Here is a 14,219-nt window from a genome sequence, read left to right as displayed (position 1 = left end):
AAATCCTGTTAAATTATTACGTAACCCATTTTATCAATTACTAGTTTGAAAAATTCCCATATCGTGATTTAAACCAACATATACAAGCGAACAATATTGTTTTCTATTAGATCCTCATCAGGCTTTACTCTAATATACGACAATATTAATATACATATACGAAATTATTAAACCAATCAAGGCAGTTTATGAATCAATGATAACAGTGGAATATATTACATAAATAAACGTAATAGGTGAGAAGTACAAACTGGTAGTGTGGTGCCAGGTGTACTAGTTGTGATAAGAATAATAAAGGCTTGAATCAATGTTACATAAGAAATAGGTCAATGATTAGAAAAATATAGACACTGAAATAACATCCATGATATTCATAGGATTATGTAATCGAAAACAATATTGTTCGCTCATATATGTTGCTCTAAACCACAACTTCTAGTTCCAATAATCCTATGTAAGCCTTCTACAACCTCTAAAATTATCGCAAAATCTATCTTATGTTTTTAGACCTCAATTAATTAATACCTTAACCCCTAGGTTTTGAATTCCATCTCCGAATGACTTCACTTGTTCTTGCATATATATATATACCATCGTTACTTGTTTCACATTATATCAGACATCAATGCTACCTTTCAATACATAAATGGTTGTAAGTAGCTGATGAGAAACCATGACAAATAGTAATAAATTCGTATTATTCTGCCTCAAATATTGTTCTGGCTTTATTCAAATCGGTGTTCATATGAACTTTTGTTACTGAGACAAAGACATAAAAAATGATTAGGTTTGAGATGAATTGAGGAATCGAAGTTGGGAATTTTCCATTTTATATCTACTGAAAAATGAGGTGACGTTAATATGCGATAATAAATGTTTAGTGTTATAAAAGGATTTAACAAACACTACAAATGTTATGGGACAATTATTTGAATAAGTACATTTTTCATCACAAACTACCTACTAAGTCATTTATTTCGCTACATTATAAGACTTCTATGCCCTATGAATAAAAATCATCGGTTCCAACAACATGTCATATTAAGTTCCCATTCATCACTTCAACACAATGAATAGGGGGGAATAACAAATGATAATATAAATCATGGGGTGAAGTCATTAAATAACTAGATCGAAATTCTGCGGTTTACACCATCAAAATCTAGTTCATTTTTTACATATTGTTTTGACATTATTTGTGATTGATGAGCTATGAGATAAATTACATCAGGTATCTAAGGAATACACTACAAAGTGTAGGATATCTATCTAATACTCGCTTTATTTTTAGTTAATTTCAAATAATCAAGCGTCCAGGTAAATAAATGAAAAGTAATATTTCTTCCTTGAGATTGTCATGCTTCGAAATTGAAAGAAAACGCATTACATTTCAGACAATTCTTACCACTAGAACGTAGAGAATTCATCTCAAAAGTAGCTCAGTAAGCATATAGTTAATCCTTTGTGAAGATTGGTTACATATGAAGCCACTTTTTATCATGGATATACACTGTTGAGTAGTTTTAAAGTAAGATGAAATTGAAATTAGTTGAGGAACAATTCAAACACAAATGGTGAAATTTACATCTATGTGTGACTAACATAAAATTAAATGTAATTTTATCCTCATAAGACGTTTCATTCAAGTATATTTATTTTTTGTTAACTGATAAGATATACATATTGTTTATAACCATTCTGGGAAAACACTTAAATACCTGTGCTGTTCTAGCTTTCGATCTTGTTTATTAATGATAATAATAGTGCCTACTGATAACCACTATCACTTTGATAACCGTAAACTGTGGTTATTTTGTCTTCTCTTCTAAACATGTTTTTTTAACGAGTGAAAATTTTAGTCAGAGCATTTTTCAGTTAAATGCTATCAAAGTTCAGGTGAATCCTACTCCGTATGTCCTTTCGATTTGAGCAATAAGTCTCCTCTTAACCTAACTATTTGGAGGCAATCCTCTTTTGTGTTAAGTAAAGCCTTTTGAAACTGGTGTCGTGAGTAAACCAATGAAGTCGCGACATTCCATTTGGTGCCTGTTAAAAGACAACAGAAAAAAACAAACCGTACCAGGTAACACGAGCACTGAATCGAACACAATGGACTACTTCTTCGTTTATAACTACATGAACACATGGTATCAGTGAAAAGATACGGTATATTATCAATGATATCAATGCATGTAGATAGCTGTAGACGTAAATTCTACTGAGAAAACGTTGAACTTGTAAATCGAGGAAGCTACAGGGATGTCAGAGAATTTTAGAAGAAGCATAGCATTCAAATCAATCAACAATCAATAGACACATCGAATTAAACCCGATCTATCAAACCATTCTAAAATTATCAATAAAATATCATAGAGGTGAATGTAATGAAACAGTTAACTTGAACACAAGAAGAAACTAAGAAAATTAAACTTACAGTGCCGATCAATCACAAATAAGGCCATCAGAACATACCGATTTTCAGCTCATGGTATAATTAAGACGCTCATTTCTACATGAAGTAAGCGCTCATGATGTTATTGATATGATTGGGAATGTCTTAATTAATTTAAGTAAGATTAAGATACGACAACAATTTCTTACTACTATCGTTTGGGATTTGTAACCACATTTTTAAGAAATTATATTAGCTGTATCTAGTGATCATAGAAAGGACATACATTGAGGAAATCACCAATCTGCATCACGAGGCAATCCCTAACTTGGAATCTTGAAGGGAAGCTGAAAATAGGAAGGCCAAAGAACACATTACGCCGGGAGATTGAAGCAGATATGAAAAGGATGAATGTTAACTGGAAAGAACTGGAAAGGATTGCCCAGGACAGAGTTGGATGGAGAATGCTGGTGTGCGGTCTATGCTCCTCCACGAGGGATAGCAAGTGTAAGTAAGTGGTCATAGATGGTTAATTTATTCAATAAATTACCTACTTACGCCAGTTAACCCTCATAGAGGAGTATAAGCCACCCACAAGCATTCTTCATCTAATCCAGGAACATTATAAGTGAAGCATATTTGAATCTTGCAGGTTTTATGATTTACATATTTCTCACAAATCCAAATAATGTTAATATTTGTCTATTGATTCTTTTTTTTTAATCTAATCACTCAAATATTGAATGTTACTTCTTTAATAAAAAAAATAGTGTTGTTATAACTTAATAGTTTGTTCTAGTTCAAGACAGATTGATCAGTTCAGTAGGCAATAAATATTACTTTTTAATGATATGAAGTATAAGTTTATCAGATAGTTATGATACGCATCTACACATTAAACATGTACAATAAAGATATAGTCTGAATAATAATATCTAAACCTACTAATTTAAATGAATACATTAAGTGTTCTATATTTTGTCAGTGATGTTTCTTTTAAATGTTGAATAGTAAATGATATTGCACTAAATGATCTATTCAATAACTCAAATGTCCAAATTTTAGATTAATTAAGTAATATACTCTTTTAACTGAGCTTTCAAATTTCATATCTATTATATGTACATATATATCAACATGTAAACCTAAACAATATGGATAATCTATTAGATAATGAAATAAATTATAGACCAAGATGTGTTACAATATACAAAATTACATAATATTATTTTGTAGAATGATTCGTTTCTCATGAGTGAAATATTGAGTAGAAAATGCTCTGGTGTTTTACGTTTCAAATTCCGATATTAAAAGGTGGGAAATATTCAGAAAGAAACACTGAATTTAGGTCTTGTTTCATTTGATATTCTCTTGTAAGGTTTATCTGAAATCTAGTGATAAGTGATGCCTCTCAATCTATCCAAACCCATATCACACAGTATCACCTTTAGAAAAGTGACAGTTGAATTATTTGATGAACTGACAAAGAAGTTTTCTAAGGCTAAGATTTTAACATGAATGATATATTATCTGGTCTTTGGTTCAAATCTCATTCGATCGATCAAGTTGGAGTATGTTCACTAACCCAAGAGATGAGATTTGTTTCACAACTCTTTCTCTACTCAACAATAAACATTTACATAAAAATAATGCGTTTAATAAACCTAGTGACGTCGATTTTATGAAAGATTTGTGGTCTAAATCTTTAAAATATATGCTCATGTGACCAGTTAAAACAAACCTGTCAGTTAGTTTTTTCATTAATTCGACATGTAAAAGTTTCAAATCTAAAAGTTACGGTTAAATATGAGGTTATAAGAAAAAGATTTCAACTGATCGACTGTTGAAATACTTTTTAAAAGAGTAAATCTATCGTACTGAGAAAAAAATATAGGTAGAGTTTTGTAGTTTTATGCCGGAAGATATTTGTAACGAGATATAGGAAACGGTAGACTACATAATTTAAATATACAAATGTAAAAGTGTTCTTCATTTTAAATTATATTTCATTGAATAAAGGCAAAATTTCATAAAGATTTATCAAAAGAACTGAGATTCATTACAATAAAACTATTTTCAGTATACATCATACAAGTCAGCTAAAATTGGATGAACATTGTCCAGATCACCATTTAAGTTGATAAATATGAGTGTACATATAGAAGTAAGATGTGAATTAGTTGGAGAAAGATTTAGTGTTGGTAAATGAAATATCCCAAATTTCAATGGATGTAAAATATAAAATTATTATCCTTAAAATAAGTAACAGACACTCGTTCCTACTACAATCTTTATATAGTTTGATTCTGTCAAAATCATTTTATCTGAAGAATGTCTAAAATTTGTTGATTATTGTATCAATAAATAAAATAAGTAAACGATCACAATAGTAAAGGTTATCTGATAGTTTTACTTCATTGAACATTTTTGGATAAGAACTATGAAGATAAGTAAATTGAATGAGTTCATCCCAATATTAGGTAGTAGGTACACAATTCTGATGGTTCTCAAGGTAAAAAACAACTGCTCAGTACTTCATATGTCTCAGTAGATTTCCATTTGGTTACAGTCTTCAAAATAAGCTACACAAGCTACCCAGGAAAATGTAGAAAAAATTGACGATAGTATTCTTAGTAAATGGAGATGGCAGTTATTGCAATTTAATCACTCTAGATAACATAGTGGTGGAAATAAAAGAAAAAAGGGATGAGATTATAATTTATAGATGACATTTGAGCGATGCTAATGTGACCTTGAGAATGTTCATCTAGTTACTAGAGGTAAAATAAAGGTTATGAAGCAGTGTGAAGAATAAGGATTATGATTTACAATTGATGGTCAAGGTTAGGAATCAGATTTATGGTTTTCATCAAGAACTAACATCAGCCAAACTGCCAAAATGCTATTTAGACAAATGGTTGAATTAATTTCGCGCCAGAATCCAAGACCTGTTATCTTAAATCTGATTGTTTTGTCCATAAATTATAGTCTTGCCGAAAAAGGAAATTCGTTCACTAGCTTTAGAACTATCAAAAGACGAAATTATAATAATCATTTCTTAACTAATAACTTGAAGTTTGATTCTGACTGAAGTTGAGAACTGGGATCAGAATTAACATCCACGGTTACCTTACTTTTAAACATTTTATAAGCATCAAGTAACAATTTGATATTTAGTTAGTTACATAAGAGACTTTAATCCAAACTGAAGAGATGGACTTCATGATCACTGAGCGCTAGACAATATGAATATAATACCTAGTTAGTGATCTATCAGTGTAATTGATACATGGGTGAAGTCAAGATCTAAATAACTTAAAAGTAACTTTTTTTAAATAAAGTGTCATATATAAACTCATCGGGTATTATAAACTTCACAGATCCTAACTGGCGGTGACAGTTGACAAATATGAAACCAGAATTCAACATTTCTTGTCGATTGTTTCGAACTATTTGACATTAGATTTAATTAAAAGTGATGAATAACTTAATTTGTTCTTTAGCCATATGAAGGAGATATAAACTTGTTTTATCCAAGCTACTGTGATTCGACATAGATTATACAAAATCCATAACCGAAAATGGAATTCGATAATAGCTAAAATGGGCTGAGAGTTAGAACTAACGCAAATATTGTTCCGAATTCCTGTCAAGAAATATAACAGTCTGAAATTTCTCATACTGACGAAGTCAGAAATTTAATCAAAGAATACGGATCTGAAGATCCAGAGTCCGGTAATAGATGCATACTTCTGCGGAGTCCCGTACTAAGACGAACCAGTGCTCCAGTGCTTCCTGGCTTTTAGTGACCGTATAGCTAAAGCCACAAATTTAACATTATTTGAGGAATTAGCATAAACTAATGAGTAATAAATAAAGTTTGCTTAGTTCTAATCCAGAATTACTTGAGAATTATAATTTAAGTGTTAAAAAACGATAAGAAAAACTTTTAAATCGTATTCAACTTTAACCAACAGTTACCATTAAAATGACTTGTCGTTTGATCTTATGCACGAGAACATTAGCTTGATAGCATCATTCATATACTATCAGAATCTAAAATTGTTTCTCATCAGGTCAGTTACAATTAACTTATACTCAGGAGTTGAGGTACTTCTAATGAACGGTATGATTGGACCACAGGACTAACCAATATCACATAGTTGAAAAACATCCAAAAGAGAAATTCCAATTGGGTTTTATTATAACAAGATAATAATTAGTTACATGTTGTCCAATCCTTTATGTTTATCATGTTCTATAGACTAAAATTTACAAAATAATCATTGAAATTCATAAGTTCATTTCACAATATATATCTTCTGACACTATATGATACTACTACTACTACTACTACTGATAATAATAATAAATTATTATCCGTTATCATTATGAAGTTCATCATTATTTCAAAGCCTCATAATACCATCACATTAGGAGCAAATCGAAATAACATGCCATTCTCACATTTGAAAAAGTATATACTTTCTCGTGATCTCAATTAAAGCTCGTTAATCAGTTGTAAGCCAAATTCTTTATATTGATTTCTTTAAACTAATCAAACCATTTTCTGTTTGTTTTTAGTTTGTGTGAATGGCTTAGTTGCATATAATTATCTGTCAACAGTTATATGAGTTAATTCAATTCATTATTCTAAATAAAAGCAGTGAAAATGCAACCTAGTGTAAATAAATTCTTGAATGAAAATTGTACTAGAATGACATGAAGTTTATTTGAATTAAATCAAATAATAAGCAAAAACAAAACAGTTTTCATGTTTCTTATCTAGTTTATAAGCTTTTCATATGATTTCTACATAACGCTATGCAATAAAAGACCAAAAAATCTAATTGTTATTTAGTTTCTGAATGCAAAATAGAAATAACTGTAAGCATGCTTCACCTTCTATTCAAAAAGATTTTGGAGGAACAACAAGTACCGATGAACCGAAAAGAAGGACACCTCATCAAGATATAAGGAATAGAGATCTTAACAAATGTGAGAACTATACAGGCATAACACTACTATCGGAACCAGAAAACGTTTTCAACAGAGTGTTGCTGAACCGGACGAAATACTCAGTAGACACTCAACTTCAAGATCGACAGGCTGGATTCCTGTAAGAATCAGCTGTGCACAGATCGAATAGTGACGCTACGGATCATTGTTGAACAATCACTTGGCTGGAACTCGTTACCGTACATCAACTCCCTTGATTATGAGAAAGCATTACACAATGTAAATAAGAGAACATTGTGGAAACTTCTTCGACGCTATGCAGTGAGAACCTGAGAAAATTGTCAACATCATTCAAAATTCATACAATGGACTACACTGCGAATTCTTGATTGGAGGACAGCTGACAGATGCATGCCAAGTGAGGACCGGAGTCAGACAAGGTTGCTTACTCACTCTCCTGGCTTTCTCTTTCTTCTGATGGTTGACTAGATTATGAGGACATCGACATCTGACAGGAAACATGGAATACAACTAACTAGAAGAATTAGACTTTGCAGATGACACAGCTCTTCTATTCCATGAACGTGAACAAAATCAAGTGGAGACAACTAGTGTAGCAACACTCTCTGTATCAGTAGGCCTCAACATACACAAGGGAAAAAGCAACATCCTCAAATACAACACAGAGAACGTTAAGCCAGTCATACTTGATGAAGAAACTCTGGAAGAGATGGAAACATTCACATACCTGGGACGCATCATTGATGGTCTAGGAGGATCTGATGTAGGTGTAAAAGCGAGGATTGGCAAAGCAAGGACAGCATTCATACAGTTGAAGAACATATGGGACTCAAAACAACTATCAACTAATTTAAAGTGAGAATCTTTAATACGAATGTCAAGACGGTTCTACTAGGAGGAGCTGAAACTTCAAGAACTACCACAACCATCACCAAACATGCATAAGTATAGTTAAACGGTTGTCTTCACGAGATACTCAATATTCATTGGCCCAATACTTACTGTGGGAGAGAACAAAACAGCTTTCAACTGGAGAGGAAATTAGGAAAATACGTTGGAAGTGGATTGGAAATACATTGAGGAAATCACCAAACTGCATCACGAAGCAAGCGTTAACTTGTAATCCTGAAGTGAAAAGAGAAAGAGGAAAGCCGAAGAACACAGTGCTCCGAAGATTGGAAGTAGACATGAAAAAACTGAATAGCGACTGCGAAAAACTGGAAATGATTGCCCAAGACAGGGTTGGATGGAAAATGCTGATGGGCAGCCTATGCTCCTGCAGGAAGGGCAACAGGCGTAAGTAAGTAAGTTCTGAATACTATGTTCCATTTTAGTTATTATCTCTGCAGATAGACTAATTTATGTAGATTAAAAATGGACTGAAATTGTACTAGTAAACTGGATGTCTAATAATGCAGTTTTCTGAAGGTTTTGTAAATATTAATTGTAAATATCATTTAGGATTAGTTAAAACCGAGTAATGTCAGTTTAAATCAATTCACTTCAGGGAGAATTTTTTACACATAGAATTAAGCTAGTTTGAACTTGGATAATAACTAATCGATGACATCCAACGAGAATTGTATTCCACTATCTACACGTATGGGAGAATCATGGTTAACATTACTGAGAAGTCTAAAACTGACATCAAAAGATGACGATTTAGCTCTCCTCTAGTTTTAAATTGTTGTTCAGTTTACTTTTTTAGTGATAGGAACTACTACCATCAGCCGATCTGTTGATAAGTTGAAAATATTTGTTAAAACCAAGGATTTTTTCAAGAGCTAGTATTATTTTCTGTCATAAGTCTAAATGACATTTTGTACATTTGAAGGTTTATGTCTTTAATGCTGATTTGATTAGTTTTGTAAAGGTCGAAAAAGTCATTGTCTTTTTAAATTGATCATAATAATATTCTTTAATGATATTTTGTGAGGGGAATAGAACTTATAACCATTTACTGCTAATGCCATAACTGACTCTATTTTGAATAAACTATGATGTAAATCTATTAAAATACCAATGATAAGTAACTTATTCTGTACTTTTGAAAAGAGTAAACTTCCTAGTTGATGTATATAATATAAACGAAACCTATTGCGAAAGACATTGATTAACAATTAGTACAAAATCAGTTCAAGTAAGACAAATATACTCATTAAAAACTTGAGTTTAATGAATATTTTTCATAATTTTGATTTGTTCATTTTATTCTTTTCTTTTAAACAACTTTTCTAATGTTTAAGCAAAGATGGATAGTGGCTAGCAGTGGAATCCAGGACGCTCCTCTCGTCCTATTTGGGACTCGTCAGCTGAATGTACCTGCATCTCGGAGTTGATGTTCACTCTGGGACTCGAACCCAGTACCTTTCGCTTCAAACGCCATCGCGTTATCCACTCAGCTACTGAGTCCTGATAGCCACTTGCTTGTGCAATGAGGTGAAGTTTGAATTCACTTAGTATTGTTTCTTTGAATCTTCCCATTGATGCTTAGGACTGCAACTGGTCAACTTTTCCAATGTTTAGTTTTTCCATCGGTATTAGTATTATTTTAACTGATTTATTTAATCTTTTTTTCATATTTTCTGCAATTTCAGTCCGTGGTAGTTTTCAATATCATCTTTGTTAGACATATCTAATAATTAAAACAAGTGTTTGACCAAGTTTTACTCTACGAAACAAGTGGCTAACTTCATCCGAATATGAAACAAATTATCTTTTATTAACTACTAACTATTGAAATTGTCATCTCTTTTATATTGTCTACTACCGTTCCGTGTGTATTTACTTTGTATATTTTTGATTGAATAACTATAGTAGGTCGGTAATTTTATACTAATTATACTTTAGTTCAGAAATCGATGAAGTTATTCAAACCAAATAATTATCAAAAGGGGGGTTTTGTGAAGATTTTAGTAATTTTACAGTTGAATTCATGAGTCAATTGAAACTAGACCACCATGGAAAACCTGGAAGCACTGAGCGACCGTTTCGTCTTATTGTGGGACTCCTTAACAGTGCGCATCCACGATCTTGCCTCGTGAGATTCGAACTCAGGACCAATCAGTCTCGCGCCTGAGCACTTAACCGCTAGACCACTGAGCTGGCCGACATTCAACGGTGTTAATGTCTAAACTATTTAATAGAATGATTTATTGATTTTTGTTATTGATAATTCGTAAATAAAAGTATGAATTAAAGGTCTCTTTTATTCTTTAGAAAACAGTATACATAACAAGTTCTGTTCTATTTCAGGTAATTTTATTTGCAATCGTACAATTTTGATGGTGTCTTTTTCTTTTTCAAATTACCAGACATATAAATGAGTTTCTAGTTAGTAACTATTGTCAAATCAAATAATTAACCATTTTAGGCAATAATAACAACTTATATAAGATATTGGCAACATCAAAACTTAAACCATAAAATAATATCACTAATTCAAAACATGTAAAAGCAAACTAATAATCTAATGCATTAAAAGGTATTTGTTCATGTATTTAATGTTGAGCTATATTTTCAATAAAGGCAATTAGTGATCTAGGTCAGTTACTCAAATAAGATTGAATGAAATAGGTCTCAAAAGTTGAAATATATTAAGTAACATTCAAAGACTTTGACTACCAAACTTTTCTTCATACAATTCCTCACTACATCATGATCACAACAAAAAAATGTTAGAACATAAAACGTGTATAACGAAATTTAATGTTAACTAAGAATGAAAACAAAAAAAAACCAAGACAATAATAGTAATAGTAATACTTTCATTATGATCATATGATACTTGAACATTCATGTGAATACCAAGAAGGGATATTCAAAAACGAAAGTTCATATAGAATGATAATAAATATTAAAAATTTTTTTTTATTATATTATAAACATATTTTTTCTTTTTGGAATAGACTAACAATTTAAAGAATTTAGAAGTTAGACATTAACACCGTTGGATGCCGGCTAGCTCAGCGGTCTAGCGGTTCAGCGCTCACGCGCGAGACTGATTAGTCCTGAGTTCGAATCTCACGAGGCAAGATCGTGGATGCGCACTGCTGAAGAGTCTCACAATAAGACGAAACGGTCGCTCAGTGCTTCCAGGTTTTCCATGGTGGTTTAGCTTCAATTGACTCATGATTTCAACTATATATAAAAAATATTTAATATGAATTTTCAGACTTTACAATGATAAGTCCATAATTATTGTGATATTTTACAAAGGCCAAAATGAGGCATGTATTAATTAACTTGACAATGTTATGTGTTAAGAATGGTGAACGTTTGCATCTGTTACGACATATATACTTCAAAATTGTGTTATTTGTAAATTAGAAAGGTCATTTAATAAAGGTCAAATGATTTCCAGTAAAGTGTCTAGTCACAATCAGTATAATAGTAATATAGGAAAAATGAGAATGCAAAAAGTCGTGCAAATAAAATGAATAGCAGGAGAATTTCATCTTGTCAATTGAGATAATGATGATAAATAGTAATAGTAATAATAATAATAAGATTGTTGTGTGAATATAATATGTAATAAAAAGAGTGTTACCAAGGTGATTACGATAAACGAATTGGGAATGATGGACGTGAAGGTTAAGATAGAGGTGATCAAAAAGGGGGGAGAGGTTTATAATATTTAGTTTGGGTATCCGGTGATCCAATCGTAGGCCAAGGTAAACATGGAAGCTGGATATACCTTTTCTGGATACATAAGTTTGGTTTTCTAGAGTTGATCCAGATGGCATCGGCTATGTATAGTAACCGTAATCTAGTTTCTTGAGGTAGATTTTCCGGAACTTGATATAAGACAGAGAAAGCTTCCTCTATTTTGATATGATGTTCACTATCTACCAAGTGAGAAAGGATGGTGTTGTCAATGGATTTAGTGACTCCTTATCCCCACCATGCTGGTACATGTTCACGAATACGCTCGAATATTGTTCATTTTTGAATAAATTTAACATTTTAATTCAATTTGTTGCCTTTAAAAAAGTAACAAAAAAATATACATTCCATTTTTTTTTCAGAATATCACAATTTACTATCTCAACAGAATAAAATGAAAAGTAAAACAAATTTCATGTAAATGAATAAAAGTAATCAAATGAATTTGACAGTTAAATATTATGCTAGAAATAAACAATACTACTGAATTAATTAGATTTCATATAACCACTCTTGGATTTTTTGTAAAAAGAAATTCGGGACTGATTGATAAATAGCTGGATGTACCTATATCTCAGAGTTGATGTTCACTCTGGGACTCGAACCCAGTATCGTTTGCTTAAAACGCCATCACGTTATTCACTTAGCTACTGAGTCCTGATAGCCCACCTGCGATGGCGTTTTAAGCGAATGGTACTGGGCTGGAGTCCCAGAGTGAACATCAACCTTGAATTGCAGGTACATTCAGCTGACGAGTCCCGAATAGGACGAAACGAGCGTCCTGGATTCCACTGCTAGCCACTATCCATATTTGCTCATAAAGTTTGTGACTTCAGGCAACATCGAGACAATCCGCATAGGACGCGCGTATGCCAATAAGAGACTGATCAATTGCAGTCCAAAATAACAATGGGAAGATACAAATAAACAACAAGAAGTGATTACTCATTGATCAATAGATTGTATCTTATTGGGAGTTATGCAAGAATTGGGTAAAACCCACAAACATTTAATTGTTACGATAATGAAAATTAATGATTATGGAAATACTAAATAATAAAGATGAACATAAAGAATTCTTAAAACGGTAATGGGAAAATAATTGCTTTTTTTCATTTCAAAAGGTTGGGAAACAAACCGAATTAAAATATATATAGTATTTTAACAGGGTTGATGAATTTTTGAAGGTAGCTTAAATGATCATAAGATTTGAATTTAAGGGACTGTTTGTATACGTTGCCATCATTATGGCTTCAAATAATCAGTCCACCCTAACTCCAAATATAACTTCTAAATTTAAGTCCTCACTTTAACTTTTAACATTGATTCCTAACAATAATTCCTGACTCTAACGTTATTCTCGTTGACTAGAATAGGTAATGCAATATGGAAATCTTTATTAAACATGTCAAAACAACTTATCCATTATTATTACCAGTATCCGTTAGTCTAAATTATCTCATAATTAAGTGCCGTCCTCTGATTGGCTGACAAGTCCGTATTAGTTTATTTCAAACGAGAAAGGTTTATATCAATGAGCGAGTAAGTGCAGTGAATACAGCTTTTAAGAAATGAAAATAGTTTCGGTGGATGCGAGGTATTTTATAGGGAATTGGAGTTAACTGATGAACTATTCAAAATCAACAATTATTATACAAGTTTTTCATCCTATTTCACGAATCCTCATCAGGACTTTTTCATGATCATAAATAAGACCCAATCCAAGACCTTTCTAATTTTATAGCGAGTACGATACTTTTCAACTTCTGAGTTGAAATAAAGTTATCCACATTTTCAAACTAAGAAAGTTTATAAAATGAAGCTATTTTTGTCCATTATGACCCGTAATAACTTCCATAAATTTAACCCTATAAATCTTATTCTCTTGCTGTATATTTGAGAAATTTATATCTACATAAGTCGCCGAATACTTAAAGTTTTTTGACTAAGACCGATGTGATTTTTTTTACAGCTTCTAGCGAGTTTTCAACATGGACTGCTGTTATCTCTAAAAGTAATCCATTTTGGGACGTCTAATTATTGTGTGACATTAACCCCGCATGGTATAAAAGATCACTTGCAAGTATAGAAGCAACCTGAGTCTGATTAGTATATGAATTAATTTACACCACCTAATAATGTGTTTGATACAACAGCTAGTTCATAAAATAGATATTTTAGT

The 14,219-nt window shown here is 31.8% G+C and overlaps 1 non-coding gene across 1 annotated transcript; it reads right to left on the bottom strand.

Annotated features, from left to right (window-relative positions):
* Nucleotides 1-9,713: 9,713 nt before the first annotated feature.
* Smp_tRNA_00942_Pseudo_TTG.1.1 lies at nucleotides 9,714-9,780 on the bottom strand. Its single transcript has one exon. It is a non-coding gene (tRNA).
* Nucleotides 9,781-14,219: the final 4,439 nt, after the last annotated feature.

The sequence above is a fragment of the Schistosoma mansoni genome (genome assembly GCF_000237925.1).
Source record: "Schistosoma mansoni, WGS project CABG00000000 data, supercontig 0169, strain Puerto Rico, whole genome shotgun sequence".
NCBI classification, from domain to species: Eukaryota; Metazoa; Platyhelminthes; class Trematoda; order Strigeidida; family Schistosomatidae; genus Schistosoma; species Schistosoma mansoni.
The sequence above is the reverse complement of the archived record's forward strand: the minus strand, read 5'-3'. Positions and strand labels throughout refer to the sequence as shown.